At 46.2% G+C, this 24,546-nt stretch overlaps 1 protein-coding gene across 5 annotated transcripts in view; it reads right to left on the bottom strand.

The window, feature by feature from the left end:
* TGFBR3 (transforming growth factor beta receptor 3) overlaps positions 1-21,048 on the bottom strand; it is a 198,949-nt gene extending 177,901 nt beyond the window's left edge. For 2 of the 5 annotated variants that reach the window (XM_090046672.1, XM_090046669.1), the window contains exons 1-2: positions 20,824-21,048; positions 18,206-18,259 (exon numbers count right to left, since the gene is read on the bottom strand). The gene's annotated coding sequence lies outside the window, so the exon portion shown is untranslated. Of the gene's footprint in view, positions 1-18,205; positions 18,260-20,474; positions 20,689-20,823 lie in introns of those variants that run through there. The other 3 variants (XM_090046673.1, XM_090046670.1, XM_090046671.1) reach the window with 3 other exon arrangements.
* Positions 21,049-24,546: the final 3,498 nt, after the last annotated feature.

Below are 24,546 nucleotides of genomic sequence, written 5' to 3' on the forward strand. Positions count from 1 at the left end.
GGTACCTTTTCAGGAAAGTAGTACTGGAAAAAGATCAACACACAAAATATTGGAAACAGTGAAAAGCTCAAAACAGGAAAGCCTCAGAAATGACAACTTCCTTGGAGAATATTTAAGGCTTATAAAAATTACTGATCTTGAAACTACTGGAAGTATTTAATGAAGTCTTAGATTCCAATGTCACTCTTTCCTACCACATAAGGTCAAATTGTAAATCCTCAAACCCAAGAGAGATCAACTCTAAGATACGTGAAGGTCAGCCTGTTTTATTCAGTACAGTAAATTGTTGACAAAAATGTTGGACACTCATGTAACACAGCAGTTTAGACTGCTGAAAAAATGAATCAAGTGGGTTTAATACCAAAAAAGCAAGTCATGGTGAGTTTATGCCAGATCTTGAACATCATTTCAGAAGTCAAATGCAAGTTGGAACCACTTGCTGCTATTTTACTAGATTAAAAAAGCTAATGAAAAACAAAAAGTTCAATTAATGTATCTGCTTTCTAACTCAACTTTTTAATAGTTACAGAGGCAAATGATAAATTATCAAGTTTAGCATGTGTAAATTTTTAAGTCAATCCTAATTATAAGTGAACTTCATAACATGCTGCAAAAAAGTCATACATCCAAACAAGCTATGAATAAGTAATCGGAAACTTGAGTTAGCAATGCATAACCCTTTTATGAACAACAATGAACAAAAGAGATCAACGAGAAACAGATGGGCTAAACAGAGGGCACTCAATAATACACTGAAATAGGAAAATTTGAAGCACTGGTTAGATCATTCTTTTATTAACATCAGAGTACAATCCAGCAGTTGCATTTTCATAATGCAAAGTGCCATGCTGAAGTATTGCACACAGAGAAGAGTGGGAGATAAAGCTATATAGCCCTTCGTTGTTATTATTATTAAGGACCCCAGCCCTTACCCTTCCTCAGAGACCATTAATGTCATTGATTGGAAATGCGAAGTTTAATTCAGGTTTGATAGCTCTCTTATAGCTCCCCCTTGCCTCCAAAACAGAAACAAATTAGAGGTTCCAGCCATGACCTAATCCACTGATTTCATACATTTCACAGACATCAGGGCTGGAAGGGACCTCGGGAGATCATCGAGTCCAGCCCCCTGCCCAAAGGGCAGAAAGTCAGTTGGGGTCATAGGATCCCAACAAGATAAGCATCCAATTTACTCTTGAAGGTGTTCAATGTAGGTGCTTGAACCACCTCCGCTGGCAGACTGTTCCAGACCTTGGGGGCTCGGACAGTAAAGAAATTCTTCCTTATGTCCAGCCTGAAACGGTCTTGCAGGAGTTTGTGACCGTTCGACCTCGTCATCCCTTGGGGCGCTCTGGTGAACAGACATTCCCCCAGATCCTGGTGGTCACCCCTGATAAACTTATAGGTGGCCATCAGATCACCCCTGAGCCTACACTTTTCCAGGCTAAAGAGTCCCATGGCTCTCAGCCTGTCATCGTAAGATCTGTTTTCCTGACCTCTGATCATGCGCATGGCTCTCTTCTGGACTCTCTCAAACTTCTTCACATCCTTTTTGAATTGTGGAGCCCAAAACTGGACGCAGTACTCCAGCTGCGGCCTCATTAAGGCCGAGTACAAGGGGAGAATGACGTCCCCGGATTTGCTCGAGAAGCATCTATGGATGCATGCCAGAATTTTGGTCACTTTATTAGCCGCAGCATCGCATTGCAGGCTCATGTTCATCTTGTGGTCAATGATAACCCCCAAGTCTCTTTCTTCTGTAGTGCTATCCAACGTAGCACTGCCGAGCCTATAAGGATGCTGCAGGTTTTTCCTCCCAAGGTGGAGAACCTTGCATTTTTCGGTGTTAAACACCATCAGGTTCTCGTCTGCCCATTTGATGAGCTTGTCCAGGTCAGCCTGGATCACCCGCCTATCTTCTGGCGTGGATGCTTTGCCCCAAAGTTTGGTGTCATCGGCGAACTTGGCCAGTCCACTCCTGACTCCAATGTCCACATCATTAATGAAGATGTTGAACAGTATGGGTCCAAGGATAGAGCCTTGAGGGACCCCCTGGTCACAGGGCACCACGATGAGTGACTGCCATCAATTACAACCCTCTGGGTCCGACCACGGAGCCAATTTCCCAGCCAGCAGATTGTGGTGGAGCCAAGGCCACAACTGGCCAGTTTGGCCAAGAGGTGATCACGGGATACCAGATCAAAAGCTTTTTTGAAGTAAAGATATGACATCAATCTCTTCTCCCTTGTCCAGGTGATAGGTCACCTGGTCATAGAAAGAAATGAGATTGGTCAAACAAGACCTACCCGCAACAAACCCGTGCTGGCTATCCCTTAGGATGTTAGCCTGGGCCAGTCCATCAAGGATGCCCTCCTTAATAAACTTTTCTAAGATCTTCCCCAGGATAGAAGTCAGGCTAATGGGCCTGTAGTTAGCCGGATCCACTCTCCTCCCTTTTTTGAAGATCGGCACCACATTGGCCTTCTTCCAGCCTTGGGGCACTACACCAGAGCACCAGGAGTTTTCAAAGATCTGTGCCAGGGGCTGGGTTATGACACTCGCCAGCTCCTTGAGTACCCTGGGGTGCAGATTGTCAGGGCCGGCTGACTTGAAGGTATCCAGCTTCTCAGGGTGTTCCTTCACGAGGTCAGCATTTATGGAGGGTAGGGGATCCCCATCACCCGGATCTCCCTGTCCCATAGCAGGCATGGGCGTCCGATGGGACTGATGAAAGACTGACACAAAGTACCTATTTAATAGGTTGGCTTTTTCCTGGGTGTCAGTTGTCAGTTGCCCCATCTGGTTTAGCAGGGGTCCAACATTGCCCTTGCTTTTCCTCCGGCTCCCCACATATCTGAAAAAGGACTTTTTGTTGTCCTTGATGCCTGAAGCTAGTTGGAGTTCAGTTGCAGCCTTGGCTTTCCTGGTTTGCTCCCTGCAGGACCAGACCAGCGTGGAGTAATCCTCCTTGGAGGCGAATCCCGTCCTCCATCCTTTGTAGGCTTTCCTTTTTAGCCACAGGAGGTCCGCTAGGTCTCTGGAGAGCCAGGGGGGCTGCTGTGCCTTCTTGCTGCCTTTCCTCTGTGTTGGAATAGATTTAGCTTGTGCACTGAGGATTGCTTCCTTGAGAAGCAACCACTCTTCTCGAACTCCCATCTCCCTGGGGTCATGGTCCCTAAGGGCCTGACCGACAAGCCTCTTGAGCTTGTCAAAGTCGGCTTTTCTGAAGTCAAGGACTTCTGTGTTGCTGACTGACTTGCCAGCTTTATGGCGGATGATGAAGGTGATCAGCTCGTGGTCGCTGTCACCCAGCTTCCCATTGATCACTAGGTCGCCGATTAGGTCGTCCCCCGTAGCCAGTACCAGGTCGACCAGTGCTTTGCCTCTCACTGGCCCATAGACTTCTTGAGTCAGGTAATAAAATTAATAAAGATTAATAAAGAGCTCATCATATTTTCATGTACATGGAAAAGACCCAGGCTTCTACTGTGCTGCCTGATACCACCAGTTCACAGGAGATAAATTCCAGAAATAATGATTGAATCACTATGAACTGCCCTAAGAAAGGACTCTCTGGATAGAAGATTTATTAGAAGATATTTGTGTACTTAACAGAAATAAGAGTTATGCACAGCAAATTTCAACCAACTGACAGGCAGTGGGAAACAGTGGGTGAACAGTAGCAAGAGTTGTTAGTAGTGCAGTAGACTAATTCTACTGCACATTAGTATGTCATAGTAAAAGTCATGCTAATGCACAGGAGAATTAGACTACTGCACATTACTATCACATAAAAAACATGTGCCAGCGCTACGCAGTAGCACTGATTATAGAGCATTTAGGACCTGTTATTACAGGTACTAAGCTTAATGTGCAATAATTACACCACATTAATGCACACGTAGACATGCTCAGTGACTCCTTCAACTCACCTCATGACTACATCATTTTAGGAACCTGATTTAGGCCACTCCCAAGCACCCACCTATCTACAGATTTCTGTTTAAAGTAATTCAAGCCTAACCCTGCAATTAAAAACCCCGTTAGAAATGCTAGTGATTAACTCTGAAATGCAGTAGGCTCTAAGGAACTGTAGTATCCAGTTTAAAAATTACCACCGAATTTTTTAAAAATTGCGTAAGAAAGCACTGCAAATAAACTCTCTTTTAACCATGGAGCATGCAGGCCTATGTTAGATATAAACAGACAGCCTTCAGAGCAGGTTAGAGAGATAAAGGCCATTCATGACTATTTTTGAAAAGTTAACAAGAAAAAAAAGCAGTTATAAAAGGGCAAATGGCAAATATCTAAAGTACAAATGCCTTGTGACAATTACTTTGATTTCCAAATGTTCCTAGTCCAAATAAAAGCTAGTTAAGAATCACTCTGATGCCTACTAAATATGGAACTTTTTTATATTTACAGAAAAATGAAATACTATCTTCTGGGGCTAAAAAGATACCATCAACATGTAGCTCAATAGTTGACAAATGGATATCTTAAAAAGGTAAAAATGTTTCAATGGATCCATACCAAGGAAAAAAACTGAGCATTTGATAACATTTTGATACCAGTCTCTTTATATCTGAAATCAATGCGAGTTAGGGTCCCTAGTAAAAGTTACGTACCTAAATTACTTTATGAATCTGGGCACAGAGTTCAGGGGAATCTATGCTACATTGTTATAACTGTCAGAGTAAAGTGTATGTTGAGCATTTTTTAAAAATTATTCTTTCTTAGACTGGTGCAAAGCACACAGGATCTGGCTTCAGGACTGAAATTTACAGTTAACAGAATATGTGAAATCCTGGTTGCCAGCATAGCACAAGAGACAGAGCCAAGATGCACCCCAGAAAAATGGCAGAAAAGCAAAATGCTGCTATTTTCCCACTGTGACATGATGGGGACATCTAGATTAATTACACAGAATGAAAACAGGCCCTATGATGAGAGTCTGAGAGCCATGAGACTCTTCAGCCTGGAAAACCACAGGCTCAGGAGGGACCTGGTGGCTGCCTATAAGTATAGAAGAGGTATACATCAGGATCTGGGGGAACGCCTGTTCACCAGAGCACCCCATGGGATGACAAGATCAAACGGTCACAAACTCCTTCAAGACCACCTCCAGCACCTACTCTGGACTCTTTCAAGAAATATTTGGACACTTTCAAGAAACATCTGGATGCCTATCCTGCTGGGATCCTTTGACCCCAGCTGACTTCCTGCCCCAGGGGTAGGGGGCTAGACTCGATCTTTTGAGGTAGGTCCCTTTCAGCCCTAATGTCTATGAGATCTATACAATCTAAAACTAGTCATGCTATACAGATTGTTTCTTTTAATCCAGTTGTCTCTCTTTATTCATAATAAATCTTATGTTACTATAACTCAGCTGGTTTTAAGCAGAGGATTTCACATGAACTATGACAGAGAGGCAAGATAACTTCCAAGAAGGGGCAGGCAAGGAAGGGTGTCTGCAGCTTATCCCACTCTGGAGTCTGAGTCAAGAATGCACATTATAGGAAATCTTTATTAAGGGCCATGGTCCTAATAATGCAGTAGTTCCCAAGAGCCATAGCAGAACCAAATTTAAAGGGAAAAGCCAGTAATCATGTGCAATCATGAAAGTGTATATCACATGACCAAATCAAGAAAACATTTATTCTATATTTTAATGGATTTAAGGCTAGAACCAAATGTTGCATCTGTCTTGGGCCCAGTCAGGCCCCTTTTGGCTAAGTACAGACAGTCAAAAACCCTGAGGCTGAATCTATTCAGTCTTTGCAGGTTAGTCTAAACTGCAGAGATTAAACTGAGAAACAACTAGACATACATTTACTTTTGATTCAGGGAATGCAGACACATGCCTGCAGTGGCTCTAGCCAGAAGCCAGAGGAAAGTAGAACATGGCTCTCTAGCACATAGCAAACACGGGCTGCATGCTCACTTCCTCTTCCTGGTGCCCCCGAGGTCTCTGGGATTTGCAACCCAGACTCACACCAACAGGACTCTTCCAGGCAGGTGCTGCTTCCAGGTGCCTCTGGGATCTGTAGTCCACAGTAGCAGCCAGTAGTAAGTTTGAGTAGGGGATGGGGTGTTTAACACCCCCCTCTCTGGCCCAGATCTGAGCTGGGGTTTGCCTGGGGGGTCTATGACAGCTCTATGTCTTTTTTTTTTTTTTTTATAATTAATAAATAAGCATAATAAATCTATAAGCATACAGATGGTTGTCACTAGGGGTGTGCAAAGCGGGCCCTATTCAATTTGGATTCAGATCACTGTCCCCAATTCAATTCCACCAAATCTGAATCTGAAGATTTGATGCCAATTCGGAGAATCGACGATTCAGGCATAGACACAGCTTTAAAAGTTTTTTCTACATACCTTGAGGTAGCAGGCACGGCTCATGATTGCTGCGATACTGGGGTGCATGGAGTGTCCCACAGGAGTGCAGGGGGACCCTCCACGTGCTCAGTAGTGAACCCGAAAGTACTTCCAGTCCACATCCAGGGATCATGCTTGGTGCCCCCCCCCCATGACTCCCCTGCTCAGTGATCGGCTGCAGGGGGACCCTGGGTGCCCCCCGCAACCCAGGAGGCACCAGTCACTGAGCCACAGGGGCACCGGGGGTCCCCCATGTGCTCCCTGGCAGACTCAGAAGTGGACCAGAAGTGCTTCTGCCCCATTTCCGGGTCTGCTGCTGAGCACACTGGGGAGCCCCTGCGTTTCTGCGGGACACTCCATGTACCCCAGCATCGCAGCACTCACGAGCCCCTGCTACCTAGAGGTATGTAGAAAAAACATTTAAAGCTGTTTCTTTGTCCAGATCTCCAAATCCAAGTCTCTCCAAATTGATTCAGAGGGTTCTGATTCAATTCAGAGAGATTAAAGGCTCCTCTGATTTAATTCAGATTTGGAGATTCAGCCACCAAATCGGACCGAATCAAATCAGGGACCAAAGCTTCGCACAGCTCTAGTTGTCACTACGCTGATCCTGTGGCCCTTCTGAACAATGCAAGACTCACTACAGGCAATAAATACTTCCACACAAGGCAACAGACAGTTTTTCGAGTATTTCCATTTCCTAAATTGGACACATTCATTGTTCAAGTGGATCCTCAATGTTCTATTTTTTTCTTTAATTTCAGTTCCTCTAAGCCCTTCCCCTCTCCCTCCAATGCATTTTCACCCTTGGGGAAACACCCTCTCCACTCCATCAGCTTCTCTGTCTAACTTTTTCCTTTGTTGCCTAAAGAATAGCTTCAACTTCATCTTCTTATCTCCACAGGCTCTCGTGTAAAGCCGTGTCCCTTCCATGCTCACAATGAGAGATTATTTTACTCTTATTAGGAAAAATATCACAGCACAAGATTCTTCTATCTGCCACTGCTCACAAACACTCCAGTTAGAAAAGCAAGCTGAATCCTACTTACCTTAATCATGGGAAAAGGCAATGGGTTTACTAGAGCAAAGCAAGCAGGATTTGTCCCTCATGTTGTTTTGCCATAGCAACATGTACCAAAGTTTCTAGGGTATCCAAGAAAGCTGTTCATGGCCTAAGCTTTTTCACTTTTTGTTTGTTTGTTTAAAACATGGCAACCATTTCACTTATTTAACCTGTTTTCCTCTCACAGGTTCCCATTTCTTCTCTATGCTGTAAAAATGTATGTTCTATGTTTAAGGAAAAAAATAATTGCATGTAATCAGGTATGCAAGAGACCCGTAAAGATTTAACGGATGGTAAATTAAATTATACAAGCTATTCAATACACTGAACAACACAAGCTTTTTTAAAGAAACAGTTACAAACCCAATCTTATTAAACATCTGTTTTTAAAAGACTATTTTTTACTGATGACATTTGTACTGTGTTAACTCTGTTTGATTTGCATATATACCGACTGGAAAGCAGACCAAATACTACTGTGAGGTTCATAACTATGTCCAAGATACCGGTATGTACATAAATCCCCACATTCAGAATTTAAACAGTAACTTATTCATAAACAATTAAGGAGACATATTCTGTTTTACAAGCATGCAAGCAATTTCATTTCCAGGGAATAAGGAAAGTAAAGTAATAAAAGCAAATATCATGACAAATCAAAAGCCAGGGGAAAAGTAACTCTGATGCCTTACAGTTCACATGCTGCCATCCTTGTTGTGAGACATTTCAACAAGTCAAAGCTAAAGGCTATGAGAACTGGAAGAGTGCCAAAGGAAGATGTTTTCTGCCACTTAGCAATTGTGCCCCCCCATGTGACTTTTGTTTTTAACATTTTGTTTATTTATTTTCACATTAATGTACTACAATGCGTTCTGTCAAATTACAGGAAGCCACAAAATACACATAAATCAGCTTTTAAAAGTAAGTTAGAAAATTTCACCTTTTTTTTGCTTGAAGAACCCTGATAAAGTAATGAATCTGTTCTGCACCATAGCATATATCTTGCATATAACTGGCACAAAGATGTAGTTAGGACAGGAGACAGCCATTCTCACCATCATTCTATGTTCAAATTTCCCTTCAGCCCACACAAATTTGGTGTTGTCTGATTTTAACAGTTGTGAATTTGCATCAGTGAAGCAAAATCAAGAAACCAGACACTGTGGGAGTTTTGGCTGAATAATCATTGGAAGATAAGGCCCAAAGTTAAGAGGCAGTCAAAAGAAGCGAAGCCATACCATCCTCCTACAGGTAATAAGGTTTTGCAGAGTGAACCAGCCAGTTAAGTCTTTTAGGTCAGAGGTGAGGGTTTCTTTGTTGGGAGAATGAGGAAAAATGCAGGTGGGAGAGCAGCACTTAAAAAAGCCTGTGAAAAAGAAGTGGAGAACAAATGAAGAGAGCCCCTCATAAAGTAATAGTATATGGAGGTCTGCATGGAGGTAGGTGAAAGCACATGAAGTCCTACAGAGGATGTGTCTGAAAGTCTCCATACAGACGAACATGCATTCTCTTTACAATGATACCTGTGAAAGTACGTAGAATGCTAAACAGCTACACTAACTAAGGCCAACCTGCATGCAGTTATGAAAACATGTGGTCAGTCAGTAACCTCCAAAAAGACCCATTCACTAAAACTGTTCATAAACCTGAAATACTACACAGTCCAGTAGTGGAACAGTATTAACAAAATTACATTAAAGCAATTCTAAAACAATAATCAATAAATATGTACTGTATTTTTTTTTTATTTTCACAATTGCCATGTGGTAGCATCCAGCTGACTGGACTACAAATGTTTGGAGTTCTACTGCACATAAATCTCTAAGGAGAAGAAAGTATACAGCACTAAGGATGGAGTTTGACAGAAATAAAATGGAGCACAGAGTGCAGTAGCAGACACTTCACGTGTAACTTCTTACTATAACTATTAAAACTGGAATTTTCTTCAGCAACAATATAAGCCATGATATCGGTATCTGGGGGAACATTTGTTCACCACAGCGCCCAAGGGATGACGAGGTCGAACGGTCATTAACTACTGCGAGTCTGTTTCAAGCTGGACATAAGGAAGAATTTCTTTACTGTCCAAGCCCCCAAGGTCTGGAACAGTCTGCCATCAGAGGTGGTTCAAGCACCTACATTGAACACCTTCAAGAGCAAATCGGATGCTTATCTTGCTGGGATCCTATGACCCCAGCTGACTTCCTGCCCTTTGGGCAGGGGGCTGGACTCGATGATCTTCCGAGGTCCCTTCCAGATCTAATGTCTATGAAATCTTTAAGAAAGACAAAGAAGGAGATGTTGGGATCTGTGCTTGACAAATCGGATTGTGACCCAAGTAATCTGGGACCACTTCCCAGTTCCCAGCCCTACAAAAGACCTCCTGTGTTGAATCACTGGATTATTCAGTTGCCCCTAGCACTGCAATATGGCATCCAGTACTAAACTAATTCCAAGTGTGTCTGGAAGATCCTCAGGTAGTCTGTCAGTAAGTAACATAACAAAGCCTATGAACTAACAAAGATCTTGCTGTCCTCTTCATCCAATACAACATTTAGGAAGAAAGAGACGGAAAGAAGCCAATACATCTAGTGAGATGACAGGAGTAATTTTGGTGCTTGGCCAAGGCATTTATACATGTCCTCTGGGAGTGGGGTTTATTTGTAAATAATTTAGAGTGCTCCAAGAGCTGCTCTAATTAAAGCATCTGAAGTGTCTTGTGTATCAGTATCCCCATGCTTCAAAATGGTGACAGGGCGCTTCATCTAAAGTTTGTCAAACAAGCTTTATCTAAAGTGCCCCATTGCCATTTTGATGTGCAGGGATGCTGACACACAGGATGCGGGAGGCTGCTGCAGCACAGTAACTGCCACACTCCAGCAGACTCAGTTAATCAAGACTGCTCCAACGTGCTGGAATTATAGCACATCGGAGCAACCTCCTTGCTCATGTATAGGCACAAGCCTAAATCCCATGTTCTAAACCAACTTAAACTCCAAGTAAAGTGGATTTCAATGAGGCTGGAGAGAGCAATTTTAATTCAAAGGCAATGGCAACCCAAGTCATCTTAGAATATGGGACTTGAGGTCCAAAAGTCACTTTGACAATTTTGAAAACATTACCCTGAAACAAGAAAAACAGAATCTGCAGTAGCTACTACATAGAAATCTTCTGGACAGACCTAGAAATGATCAAGATAATTTAGCAACCTACAAAGTAGGCACAATCGTTCCTCCTCAAACTTACATTTCTTTGGCCTAATTGTCTTATTTTTCATGGCTTCTATACGGAAACGGAATAGGTTTCCTGGCATTGGAGTGTCTTACTTGTCACAAACATAAAGGTTGCCAAGTACCTCACACAAAATGCCATTAATCTTAGTTTTACTTGGCTCAATCTCTCACTCTACACCTAAACCAAACAGATAATCTCTCAAATATCAAAACTACTTGCTGTAACCCTGAATGAAAATCATTTTGTAGCCTGCCTTAAAATAGGGCCACAAGAAGAAGTTGGAATCCTACTACAGCCCAAGGATTCCTTTACCTAGGTACTGCCTGATTTAAAGATCTCACATAAACTGTCCTCATAACAAATCCTTGATGCAATTAGTCCTTCATAGACAAGAAAACCGCAGAAGACTAAGACAAATCCTATCCAGTATCAAAAACCTCTTTACTAGAAAACAAACTATATTAATCCTTGTCATATTTAAATCTGAGATAGTAAGCATATTCCCTTTAGAGTGAAATAAGACTGCACAGATTAGCATACAAAGAATCAACAATAGGAAAAATGGATGATACATTTACAAATAAATCATCCTCACTGTTTTGAAAAAAGTTAGAAGACTGAATAAAAAGGTTAGAATTATTAGGAAATAAACTAATATCAAAACTAGAAAGTAGCAGCATTAAAAACACATTTTAAGAGATAAAAATAAATTTTTCTTTGGAACAGCATGTTCTGAATTTTGCTCTCTAGAATAACATACACTTTAGAAAGGAGGTAGGTTGTTTCTTCAGGCCGTTAAGCAAAAAAACAATTAAGATAAGCTTCTACTAACAGTTAGTGATCAGCCTCTAAATCTTCAACTGCACATTTATGAGATAGGAAACTTCTCCCACACATGTAGGGAAGACCTTGTAGTGCAACATTGGTAAAACACCAAGTCAAAAGGTGCTTCCCTTTGAGTAGGAGTCATCCATCCTCTCAGTATGTCTGCCAAATAATCATTTTAATAGTTTCATTGGGCCAAGAAGTACATTTTGATTGAAGCAAGATATTTGCTCTTATAATTAACATGGCATAAGGGCACATTTCAAAATGGTTTTCAGGGGCTACCAGGATTTGGTTCAATTTTAAATGCATCACCTGCACATACCGCTCTGAATGTGCAGTCCACATATTTCCATTTAATGTACCATGTCATAGGAAAATAAACATCTTATTGATTTACACTAAATTTAGCCACAAAGATGATAAAAGGCCCTGGATACTAAGTAACTTGTAATGATTAGGGGGGAAAGGGGAGATTACAAGGAGTCCATGAGCCTCCCCAGGCTTTATGTACATCCTGCATTCCATGAAGCATTACTCAGAAACAGGGATGGATCCAGGAAGGCACAGTGGTGTAGCCACACACCCCCTTCTGACCATGCTGCTGGAGCAGCAGCAAGGGACTCAAGTATCCAAAGGCAAGAATTCCTGTCTCCCTTCCCCTCTGTGTTCAGAAGCACATCCCTTCCCCTTCTCTGCCTCTCAGTGCTGCTGTCCTCACTGAACCCAGGGCAAGGGGAGACTCTAGAGCTACTGCTGCCCACTATAAGCAGTCTGCATGGGGGGTTGGGCTCAGCTCAAGACAGTGGGGGGGCATGTGAGGTTTCCTACCCTGTCTGGTCCCCCCAGGTGTTCTCCACCAGCCCCAAGGCAGGCACAGAGAGGGGGAACCCTGCCCACCCCCACCTCTCTCGCAGGCTGAGCCCAACCACTGTGAAGCCCAACTGGAGTGGGCAGGAGCAGCTCTGGAGACAACAGCAACAGCAGGTGGGGAAAGAAGAAGGAAGGGAGGTAAGGGGACATGCCTCTGAACAAAGAAGGAAAGTGGGTGGGGGAGATAACTTTTACTTGCTCTGGGGTCTTAGAAGTCTGCCTGCTGTTGCTGGAGTATGGTCTGCCCACCCTAGTGCAAGGAGGTGGAGGAATGGGGAGGGGAGGTAGGAAGGCAAGCTAAGGAAACAAACAAGCAAGCTAAGGAAGTATGGGTTGGATGAGTGGACTGTAAGGTGGACAGAAAACTGGCTGGATCATCAGGCTCAAAGGGTAGTAAGTAATGTCTCAATGTCTAGTTGGAGGCCAGTATCAAGTGGAGTGCCCTGGGGTCAGTCCTGGGGCTGTTTGTTCAATAGTTTCATCAACAACCTGGAAGATAGGATTGAGTGTACTCTGGACAAATCTGCAGATGACACCACGCTGTGGGAAGCAGTAGATACGCTAGAGGGTAGAGGGTAGGGCTAGCTTCCAGAGAGCCCTAGACAAATTGGAGGACTAAAAGAAATCTCATAAGGCTCAGTAAGGACAGTCCCATGCACCAATACAAGCCTGGGACTGAGTGGATAAGTAGCAGCTCTGCAGAAAAGGACCTGGAAGTTACAGGGACAATAAGATCAATATGAGCCAGCAGTGTGTCCTTGTTGAGAAGAAGGCTAATGACATACTGGACTGCATTAGTAGGAGTGTTGCCAGCAAATCAAAAGGAAGTGATTATTCCCCTCTATTTGGTATAGCCCACTCCCTCCTGCACTGTGGGGATTGTCCCACCCAGCCCAGCCCAGCCCCCATGTACCGTGACTGGGGCCTCGGCCCAGCCAGGTCGTGGAACAATCAGAGCCCAGCAGCTCCTCCAGAGGTGCAGCGCTGGGCAGCCAAGGGTTGGGCGGGAGGGCACATGGCCCCCCCCCGACCTTTACATGGGTGAAGGCAGGCCACAGCTGCGAGCTGGGCTCAGCCTCTGCTCCATGTCTCCGTGCCTTACTGCCGCCACTTTGAAAGCGGCAGGTGCTGCCATGTGCCTTGCTGCCTGGCCCACCCACACAGAGTTTTGACTGCCCTTGACTCTCACAAAGAACCATCACCAATATCTGTAGAAAATGCAGTGGATAATAAAATAAGCCTTAAATAAATATCCATATTTTCTTACCATCAGCAAGCAGCCTGTGGCCCTTGCTTCATTTGTCTACAGGAAAACAACCTATGTGTATTAGTCCAAAGTTTTAACCAGTTTCAGATCATGACCTTTAGATAAGACATTCTCCTGGAATCTAAAAAAGGTTCTATTCAAGGTCACATTATGATCTATTTAAAATAAACTCTTCACTCAGCTTTCTTCAAAATTTACGTTTCACAGAAAAAAAAAAAAAAAAAAAAGAATAAAATGTATCTTACCTGGAATCACTTTTATTACTTACAGGACAAGAGCAGATAGTTATTATCACAAATATTTTTGCCGCGGTAAATAAATTTTGGCAACAGCAAAAAAAAGAACTCAGGACCATCCATTTAAAAGCAGTATTCACAAAAAGCATATGTGAAACAATATGACTACTCACAGTTTCCAATAGACAATCAAATGCTATTATTTCATTATAAATACTGAAATTAACTTGCATGTCTTAATAGACTTAAATATTAAATTAATCACTAGATTTTATTTTAGTGTTATATATAAAAAAAATCTTAATTTTATTACTACTAGTATTTATTAGATGCATATACTACCATCCTCAATGCAAAGCTCAGGTCAGCTTACCTCTACAAATCAAAGACGCTGAATAAATACCAACATAAAGGATTATTCCTTCTAATTGCTTATGTCACTAAAAAAAGAGGATTAGAAATTTTGGAATGGAAAGAAACTAAAAAAGTGCTCTGAAGTCCAGACTTCCAGAGTTGTATTCATTTGTTTCAGTCTGACTATCATAAATCTAATTGCTACTATCATATAGTAGCAGGTGAGCTGGTCTACTGAATGCTATCCATCACGTAAATGTGAAATTATACAGTTATGTGCTACTACTAGTGGACTGAGGTATGCTCAGTGATAATCAAGGATACAAGTTTTGTATCTGCTGTGGAAAAAAAACAGATGTTACCCTTTAAAAGAGGAAAACACGGATTTTCCTCCTTAAAGGAGAAAACCATAGGAAACCACATGTTTCCCCTTGCAGGCTGTCAAGGGGTGTGGAGATTGGAGGGCCAAGGCTTGGGGACTGTCCAAGCAGGGGTATGCATGCACGTGGAAGGGATGGGTGAGTGGGGGGTGCCTGCTAGCACTGGGGGAAGATGCCCAGGTGCTGGGGCAGCAGCAGGGTGGGGTGAAGCACCTGTCCCTCCAGCAGTGAAAGGAGGCCCTTCAGGGGTAGCAGGGAGCTGCATGGGTGGGCCAGCAGCACCGGGGCCGGTGCTCACGTTCACAAAGGCAGAACGACCAGGAGACACTGGCCAGGAGGGGATGTGGCCATGCCCCTTGGCATGGCACGGGAGTCCCAGCCCATGGCAGGGGGTGCACTGGGTGCTTCTTCTTCCTCCAGCCTGCTCCAAGGCCAGATTTGCTCCACTGCCACCCACACGAGTTGGACTCTGCAACCACTAGACTCTGGCCCAGGTGAGACAGAGGCAACTGGGGGCTCCCTCCAGTAGGGCCAGGGGTGTGGGGTGGGCACCAGCAGGGCTAGGGGAGCTGTGGCTTAGGAGTGAGGGGCACTGGGGGGGGCGGGGAAGGGTGGCAAGGGACTGTGGGTCGGGAATGTGGGGCACCAGCAGGGCCAGGGCCTGGGATTGGGAGCAAGGGGCATCAATTTGGGCAGGGGCAGGACGCCAGCATATCAGGGTTGCTCAGCACCACAAAGTAGTGAGGGGACAGCTACAGCTGGACCTTCACCCTGGTGAGTGAAGGGGAAGCTCTGATTTTCCATGATAAATCAAACACACACACACACACACACTTAGAACTTATTTTATTATAATGACTGAGGTACTAGTAGACTTCCAAATTGCTTTAAAACTGTAAATATCTCAATAAAACTTTGTGATATATATATCCTGTGCCAACCCACATATATAAAATTAGTGGAGTTTCATTTTAAATCGCAGAAAAACGTGGATTTGAGAGTTTTTTAATCCGAGATTTGGGGGCGTTTAATCAGAGAATTTGTAACTTTTAAAAAGAGAAAACCAGGATCCCTGATCATAATATACTACTGAAACTGTTAGACGCTAGCATGCATTTGTTAGTCTTCAGGCATATTATAGCCCTGGAAGAAGTAACCCCATATGTATTGTATTCATATACCTTTTGGAATTAAAGTCCTTATCATCCCACTACAATGGTATTTCAAAAACTGAAGGTCGCAGTATGCCCTATTGTACTCTGGAGAAATGGTCTAGAGCCAGATCATTTGATCATCAGGAATATATTTAGCATAAAGCTGAATCATTAGATAAAAGTATTACAAGGTAATAATATTATCCTTAAAAAGCTATGTTAAAATAACATTGTCACGGGGTGGCCCCGCAAGCGGCCGTAAGCTCGCGAGCGCCCCTTTGCCGTGCCAATTAGGGTGGTCTGGCACCCTCTACTCGCCCGCCACGTCTTTGCTGTTGAGGTTCAGAATGGGAGGCTGCCTACTTCCACCTAACGACACCTTGCTGGTATCACCTCCGTTCCAAAGTGGGGGTACTCTCACCCCAGCCTTATGGGCAAATGCGTGCCTCCAAACCTCCCCTTTAGCACGCCCCAAGCCTCGCAGCTGTCCCAGGGACGTCGTACGGTCCCTCGCCCCTCTGGGGCCCTCTCTCTCTCTCTCTCTGCCTTGGGCACCCTGGGCTCCTCGCCCACCTGGCGCCCCTGAGCCTGGCACGTAGCCGCCGCCTTAGCTCCTCTCGCCCCTCTCGGGGTCTCTGCCGTGCTCTCCGCGCTTGCGGCCCCTCTCGGGGTCTCTGACCGTGCTCACCGCCCGCTTCGCCCACTCTGGGGCCTCGCCCTCTCTGGGGCCTGTACCGCGCTCCTCGCGCTGCGCCCTCTCTGGGGCCTGTACCGCGCTCCTCGCGCTGCGCCCTCTCTGGGGCCTGTACCGCGCTCCTCGCGCTGCGCGTTTCCCACACTTGGGGCTCAGGTGGCCGTAGCTGTGCCTGGCTCCCTTGTCCCTTTCTTGGGTCGTTTGCCCCACTGGGCAAACTGCTGCCCTCACAGGCTGGGGTCCAAACCCCGTACACTGCGCCACTCCGGCACCAACAGTTGTGCCCCGCTGGCACTGTGCCCCTACTGGGCACCCGGAACCCCCAAGCTGTTGGGGAGCCCCGCTGAGGCCTCCTCACTCCCCTATAGCCTCACCCGGTCCTCCGGTGCAAACTGTAACATAAGCTCAAGCCACCCGGCTGTAACATAAACCATACAGAGTCTCCCTGCTCCACACATAAACACAAGCCCCCACCAAGGCTCTCAAGCCTACCTCCTTTTAGGGCGCTCTTGTTCCCTGCATCATTGCAGCCAGTTAGCATGGTAAGGCTGTAACCACTAACTCGGGCCACTCAGCTCAGCCACAGAGCTCCTGCTCCTGCGGCAGCCAGAAGAGAACTGCTAGCTAGTCTTTGGCCTAGCTGTTTATAAGGGCCTGGCCCTGCCCCCTCCTGGCCACATGACCTGCCTGGTTGCCCTAGCAACCCCCATCTGTGTTGCTCCAGGGCCGTTCAGCAGCCCTATTCCTCCTGCTAGTAGCAGGCACCCTGGTGCCCTGCTACACCTCTCCCCTTCCCGGGGTGGCGTTTCCTTAGGAGCGGGGCACAGGAGTGCCCCGCGACAAACATTAAAGATAGAAAACCCTAAATTTGTATTCATAATGTATGTTACTTTCGCATCTCAGTGAATCAGTTTCGTAGGAAGTGCTAAGCACAAAAAGCATTGCATCTTTCCCTATGAGGCACAATGAACATTAAAAAAGATAGAAGTGCAATATAAGTTAGTAATGGCAGAAATTTGAAGGCGAATATACTATTGATCCTTTTGAGTATACTCATTGCCTTCTAGCATTTAATAGGACTCAAAAGGAAATATTGACAAACATGTGACCTTCTGAAATAAGAAACCACCTGGGTACTGAAGTTGGGGAAGACTCATTCTTTACCACATTCATTCTGTGTTTGGGTCCTGAACCTGCCATCACATAGCCAACTGAGGACCTCATTTGGCTCCAAGTCTTTCCTAATTGAATGCACCAGCAGTGAGAGGGGCCCATACCAGTCATCAAAAATAAAGAAAAGGCAGTCAACAAGTAAACCAGTACAGAAATATTGAAAAATTATTGTTGAATGATGCTACGAGAGTTGGCTAGTCTTTGACAAAGTAATAAGGCAAGGATATTAGTTATCCTTCTAAATATTAAAAGATTAATTGGTATCTAACAATATTCACTTCTGTCATGAGAACCATGTGGCAATCTTATACAGCAAAAATAATTTAGGCAGCTACAATTCCTTGGCAACTTAAAGCTCTATATTCAGTATTGATGCTACACAACTTTGAATATAGCACAACAACAGGTAAAAGTATGTTACCATCATCCAAATCAAATACTTTAGGTAATTAGTCATAATATACCACTTTGGTTTTGAATACCTAACCTTCAAACATGTTAAAAGAATAATTTCACTTCAGCGTCTTAAATACTTAGACCAAATTCAACCCTGATTTACACATCTACTAACCTGAAAGAGATTTGTACAATATGGCCCGTGCCAGGTCGGGCTGGATTCAGGCCCCTGCATTAAGAAAGCAAAAAAATTTATAATCAATACAGTGCAATTTGGTCAGGTGGACTAAAGTTCACCCTTTAAAGAAACACTTTCAAAACCCACAGGTCCAAAATGTAACTAACAGTGTTCTGTGTTCCCCCTGCTGGTTTTGCAACTAACTTACAAATGCTTTCTGAGAGCTTTACTTCATTGGAGGATGTTGGTATTCAAAGACGTTGTGACAGAAAAATAAAAGTGGAAGTTGTATCTGTTAGATGGATCTATGCTCATCCCATTTTTAAATTACTTGTTCACATGATCTGATGATTTGAGGTTCTGAGCACACAAAAGTTAAAACAATATATTACTAGAACCAGTGGCCAAACTACTGCTCACTCTGCGGTTGGCCATTAAACTCAGACAAAAACACAGATAACTACCTGTCTCTACTCAGGTTGCTACAGAAAGCCTGACAGACAAGAGAAACTATGCAGGGTGTTCTCAAGGTAAACAAAGTGGGGCTGTCATAAACATTTGGGGGAAGCAGCTTTCAGAATGGAAGGTTCTTCCTTCAAGGAAATAACTCTGCCTCCAGCCCCCTCCTGATTAAACCAAGGAAATTTAGCTCTCTTTTATTCTCTCTCTATAGATTCTATGGGATCTATATAGAGAATACAAGCTAAATTTCCTCAACTGAATGGTGGGGGGGGGGCGGGGGGCGGCTGGAGGCAGATACATATCTATTATACATTATAACAGCTGCCAAGAAGATGGATGGAATACAAACTATCTGCAGCATTACAACTTACACTGGAATAGTCCAAAACAGACAAAAGTTTTCACTACAGTGTTTGTGATATTTTGATAAATAAAAGCCATATAGTTCTAGTTCAAACAAACAAGTACCTTAGGTTCCTCTGAGATTCAGTGAATACTACAGAACAGGTATAAAGTGCTCTTTGCAGAAAAAGATATTAACTAAACAAATATCTGCATTTTGCACTAAGAATAGTTAGTGGGTAGCTCTAAGATGAGTTCCTTAAAAGCAGTCCTCAGCACTACTGTTTTCCAAGCCCCTGAAAGCAGCTTAGAATCTAACTGGATGCAGAACAGAGGCTTGAAGTGGAGACATCAATATCATTTCTTTCACATGAACCTGAATTCGCTCAGTCTTATCAGGATTGAGCCTCAGTGAGTTTACTCAAGCAAACCTCAATCCCTGAAAGAAAAGTAAATACACACATTTAAATTTGTAAAAACACAGAAGCCACAGGACAACTTATTTCTGACTAAGGGAAAAAGTGAAGTTAGTTTGATTTTATTGATGCAGGGATCACTAACCGCCTGAATGCAAGAAGCAACAGCCCCCTATCAAAATACTTCCAAGACCAGCTACATTATACTGATAAATGCTTGCTGAAAAACAAGACAATGCATAGTAAGAGTTAAATCAAAATAACCATGACTTAATACAAGTTGAGGCACTGAGAAATAATATAGGTTTTATCAACCTAATAGCGTGAAACCTTAAAGAGGGGGGGTGTAGAAATGTACATAAATATAAGTTTGAAACCCCTTTCTATTAACAACTCCGCAGGAATTCTGTTCTTCTGAGAACAGCCGCAAACATCTTTTAATATGACTCAACTTGAAGTTACAAAACTTTGGGAATATTTACATAATTCAAGTAGTGAAAGGGCAAAAAGAATGTGTTTTATTTACATTTCACTCAAGGCAGTTGCACGGACTGCTTTGCTTAGCGCTGTTTATAAAAGTGGCAATTACTTGTGAAGTTGTAACCAGTACACAAGTGTAATTCCATTACGAAACAAGCAGCCAGAAAAGCCACGCATCTTCCACAACCAAAAGGCTAGGAGGATTTTTCGGTGACAATGTCAATTAAAGGACATCCACGCAGCACACTATCGGTATTTCTGTTATCTTCATGCCACGCCAAACACTGAGCCACTTCACAGGGCAAGGCTATGCTGAAAAGAAAGAACCCAGCAACTAAAATTCAGCAGTGAGGTGACGGCGCTGAGGTGGTGCCTGGACAGCAGGTTTCTGTGGACAGACACCTCCTCACCTTCCCCAAAGGGAAAAGGTCTGAATCCTCCAAGTCTTTGCCTTACAACACCTGTAGCCAGCACCTGCCACCTACTTCCTGCACTGCCTTGCCGCAGTCCCCACGAGAGACTCGGCGTGCCCAGAGCCACGATGGGATTCACCCGGCGGGTCCTACCCGGAGGAGGAAGTCTGCCTGGGCCTGCGGAGGACGAGACGCCGAGGCCGCGCAGTGACTCGGTGACAAAGCAGCGGACGCGCCCGCGGGCAGCTCGGCTCAGCCGCCGCCGTCGGAGGGGCAAGGCGGGCGGGACGGGAGCTGCGCCTCAGTGACGCCGCCCCGAGCGGCCCCGGCCCCGGCCCCGCGCGGCTGCTGACAGCTGGCAGGGGAGGCGCGGTCGCCCCGCCCCGTCCCGTCCTGTCTTGTCCTGCCAGGGATGCCTCCACTGCGACAGCTCGCTCCGCGCCTCCCCCCGGCCCCAGCCCCACTCCCGCGTAGCGCCCAGCAGCCCCCGGCCCGGCCGTACCTCCGCGCGGGTCCGTCGGAGGAAGCGGGCAGCAACTTTCCGTGCGCGGCGGGACGGCAGCGCCGCGGCTACGCCATGGGCCGGGCCGGGCCGGGCTGCAGCAGGCGGCGGAGCCGAGCCAGGAGCCCGCTACCCCCGGGTCGCAGGGCGCGCCAGGACCGCCGCGGCACCGCCTCCCGCCCCGAGTCCGCGCTCCCCCGCCGGGCTCGGGGAGACCCGCGCGGCCGGGCGGGGCCTGCAGCGCCGCGTCACCCAGCGCCAGCGGCCTCGCCATTGGGCGCAGGCTGGGCCGGGGCGGGGCGGGAGTTCGGCGCCGCCTCCTGCCGCCGGACCGGGCCAGGGGTGCGCGCGGAGCTTCCCCAGGCCGGCCCCCGCCGCGGGCAGCGAGGCTGGCTCCCTCTGCCGCTGCACCCCGAGACCCGGGCTCAGCGGGAGCCCTCGGGGCCTCTGCGGCCACCTGGCACCCAGCGTCCGTGCCCTGCCCCGCGGCAAGGAACAGGGCGGCAGGGCAGCGCTGCCCTGGCCTGGGCCAGTGACAAGGCGGGAGGGAGCGGTGCCACGGGCTCCGCCGCGCTCCTCCCTCCGAAGCCGGGCAGGGACACGGTGGAGATGCACCGTCTGGGCTAAGAGAGGCAGAGGTGCACAAGCTTTCACGGTATCCAGTACCATCAAGGTGCGCAGGGCAGCTGCTGTCACACCTTTGTCCTTAGGGGTTTATGACTCTCTCAGTACTGCCCTCCTCTGTCCAATCACTCTCTCTGGTTGCCAGCCTGCTCCCTGCACCCGGCCTTTCCGAGCATCTGATGAAATGAGCTCTGGTGCAGGACAGCTCTCACACCTCCGATGCAGTTAGTTTAGAAGGTGCCTCTCCAACTTCCCTTCTGCCTAGAACGAAAAAGTAGGTGTTGTGTTCATACTGAAAGGAGCGTGACACTTACATTGAACGTGCACGTTACATTCTTAGGCAGAAAATGTATCAGTGCTAGTCCCAAGAAGATGGAAAACAAATTGAAAAAGTGATGGTTACTCCTGTGTTCTGGAAGTTGTACATATGAAGAGATTCCTTGTTCCATTTGCCTCCCTACTATAGTCTTCATGCTGCTTTCTATTAAAGGGTCTAGGGACTTAGCCCTGCTACGTCTATGCATCTGGCTGTCCATCACCTCCCCTGCACTGCTTGAGTGTCTTACGATCACTTGCCTGTTATTCACAGTGGTGAATTCCGACTCTTGTCTGCCATGTCTTGGTGCTCCTTTGAAGTAAATGATCGGGACGTGTTTGCTTTCACCACAGTTGCTCAACGGCAAACACACTGGACTTTCTTCCAGGGCTTCAACCTCACCTACACCTCTTCCTAGTGCCATCCAGATGTTATGTGTCACCACATATACTTCTAGGTCCTCCCAGGCAATTTTACTTTAATACTTTAATTCCACAAGTAAGTCCAATTGCTCCCCTTCCAGTCCAAGGCAGCTCTTACCCTGAGCTCTTACAACATCCAGGACCTGGTAAATTTCAGCCCAGTCGCAGCCCAGCACCATTGGATACAGTAGATCATCCACAATGCCAATGGCCATCTCCCTTGCCATGTTAAGCACTTTTACCCAATACTTCCTTCAGGGGTACATGGAGGGTTGTCCATGCATGCAGACCATCTTCACTGCTGTTGCCTCCTGGGCCCAGCCATCAGGGGCCATATCTGCCCAAATCAACATCTGGTCAAAGCCCGTATCAACAATGGCGAGTACTTTCTTGCTCCCAACATTGGTCCACACCGTGGGGTTCTATTTCTTTCCATCCCAACTGGTTTTGCCTATGCTGCAATCCAGCAGCCCTACATGTCCATTGTCCCTCAGATCGGACTAGTACATCCATGCTTCAAAATGTGATCCCTCTGATCACAGGACTTTTCGGGGGGGGGTACTGTTACACTTCCTTGCTATGTGTCCCACCTTTCCACACTGGAAGGAAATCACTGAGGCACTCTGGACCTAGCGAACTTCTTGGGTTTCTTTCTGTTCTGTCTCATGCAACCTGGAATTCGGTCCTCCCTTTAGCCCTTTCTCCTGGGTGTGTTTTCAACTTGGGCACTGTCAAAGTCCTTGGCTAGACGTAGTGCTTCTGCCAATGACTTTGGATCGTGACACTGCACCCGCTGCTGTGTACTCTCATTCAGATCAAGGATAAATTGTTTCAGCAAGACCTGATCCCAGATGTCGACCTTGGACACCTCCTGTGGTTTCAACCATTTTTCCAGCAGGTCTGCCAGATGCTGAAACAAGATCCTCAGAGATTTCTCCTTGTCATGGGAGAGAACGAAAGAGAGAGGGGATAAAGGGGAGAACTAAAGAAAAAGAAAACACCACTTGCCTGCAGCTGGAGTAGCGGCACAGCGGGGAGAAGAGGAGAAGCCTGCGCAGCTCATCAGCTGCGTCTTTATTCAGCTGGGACTGGTGATGTCACCAGCAATTACCGGCTGGCAAAGATAAAAATGGAGGTTGGCAGGAAAAGCGGAAAGGAGGAGATGGACAGCTACAGCATGTGCCCTCAGGACCCCTGCTGGGAAGCCACCAGGAGGGAGAGAGGGCTGGGTAAGGAATCGGAAGGGACTCCTGGCCCCAAGCCCAATGACAGCAGCAGCAGACCAGCCACCAGCATGAGAAGCAGGCTGAGAACCATTCCTGCAAACTGCAACCACAGCAACAATGGAGCCCAGAAAGGAAGGCGTGGCAAGATCTTCAATACTGCAGGTGGGAGTATCGGGCATGGTGGGGAGAGGGAGGAGGAGGAGTCCCCGGCAGAAGAAACCCAGCAAGATCCCAGGGAGGGCCCTGGACAAGCAGGGCACCTCCAGTACCTATACCAAGGTGACCAACCCTGCACAAGGGGAACAGTGGAACTCCAGGAGAGGGGACACCGTCAGTGAGAAAGAAGAAAAGGTGGCCTAAGCATACGTTAGAATCTGGGAAGGAGAAGCTGATAACCTGTATGGGTATAGATTAGGAGTCTGCTAAAAAGGGGAGGGTTTCATTACAGATGAATTAGGCTGCTGGAGCCTCACTTGCGCGAAAGCAAGGAAGGAAACCCTCCTAATTCCTAGCAAGGTGATAGAGGCAGTGTTTAATGGGTTTTTTTGTGCATTTCTTTTGGTTTCCCCAAGTGAAAGGGTTGAGAGAGAGGGGGACTAGATAGTATAGCCCATAGGACGTCAGGTGACGATTTGAACCTGACTCCCGGAGTGCTCAGGGTAAAGGATAGGGTCTGTGATCGGGACCTTTGACCACAGAAGGCCCACAAAGGATGTAGGCTGAGTAGGCTCCAAAAATGGGATGCCAGTAAGAAGAAACCTGAGAGGCGCCTTAATCGGAGGAGCAAGGGGATGTGGCCAGGAATGCAACTGGATCCATTGAGGTGGAGTGAGGCCGGGATGTAGGGGTGGCGGAGCCCCGCGAGCAACTGTCGAGCCCACAGTGAACCGCAGAGGGACCCAAGACGGTCAACCCCCCACTGGGAACATTCAAAGTCGTGGCAGGAGAGATAGGGGCCGATGACTCCTGGAGGGAACAACTACTCTGCCAATCATGGGAGCCGGTGAAATGTACATCACCCTGCAATCAGTCTAAAGCCGCACATGACACGGTGCTGGAAGCTTGGCAGTTACACTCCTCTTTCTTCTTCCTTGCTTGGAAGGAGTGCTGATACCTCTACGGGTACCTCTCCAGA

The sequence above is a fragment of the Crocodylus siamensis genome, chromosome 5 (genome assembly GCF_052110815.1).
Source record: "Crocodylus siamensis isolate JL-2025a chromosome 5, ASM5211081v1, whole genome shotgun sequence".
NCBI lineage: Eukaryota > Metazoa > Chordata > Crocodylia > Crocodylidae > Crocodylus > Crocodylus siamensis.